Source organism: Eimeria mitis, genomic scaffold, assembly GCF_000499745.2.
Source record: "Eimeria mitis Houghton genomic scaffold, Emh_scaff597, whole genome shotgun sequence".
In the NCBI taxonomy this organism is placed as follows: Eukaryota; Apicomplexa; class Conoidasida; order Eucoccidiorida; family Eimeriidae; genus Eimeria; species Eimeria mitis.
The window spans coordinates 6353-6676 of NW_013574196.1; the positions used below are offsets into that span (position 1 = coordinate 6353).

At 51.9% G+C, this 324-nt stretch overlaps 1 protein-coding gene across 1 annotated transcript in view; it reads left to right on the plus strand.

Moving 5' to 3' along the window:
• The window catches only part of EMH_0017290 (uncharacterized protein), a gene marked incomplete at both ends in the record, with an annotated part of 4850 nt that overhangs the window by 3456 nt on the left and 1070 nt on the right, over positions 1–324 (plus strand). The window lies entirely within an intron of this gene.

Sequence of the window (324 nt, forward strand, 5' to 3'; positions counted from 1 at the left end):
TATTAGAGGAGCTGCAATAGTAGCAACAGCAGCAACAGCAGCAGCAGCAGCAGCAGTGTGCGAAGCACTAAAGGCGGATGGCTAGTTAGGTACATAGAGCAGCAGCAGCAGCAGCAGCAGCTGCAGCAGCAGCAGCAGCAGCAGCAGCAGCAGCAGATAGGGTTTTATCTTCTTAATTTCGCTGCACATATATTATATGACTTATTATAAAGGGAAAGAAAGGCCCTTCTCGTGGTTAGTGAGACGCTAGCTGAAGCAGCAGCAGCAGCAGCAGCAGCAGCAGCAACAGCTGCAGCAGCAGCAGCAGCAGCAGCAGCAGCAAAG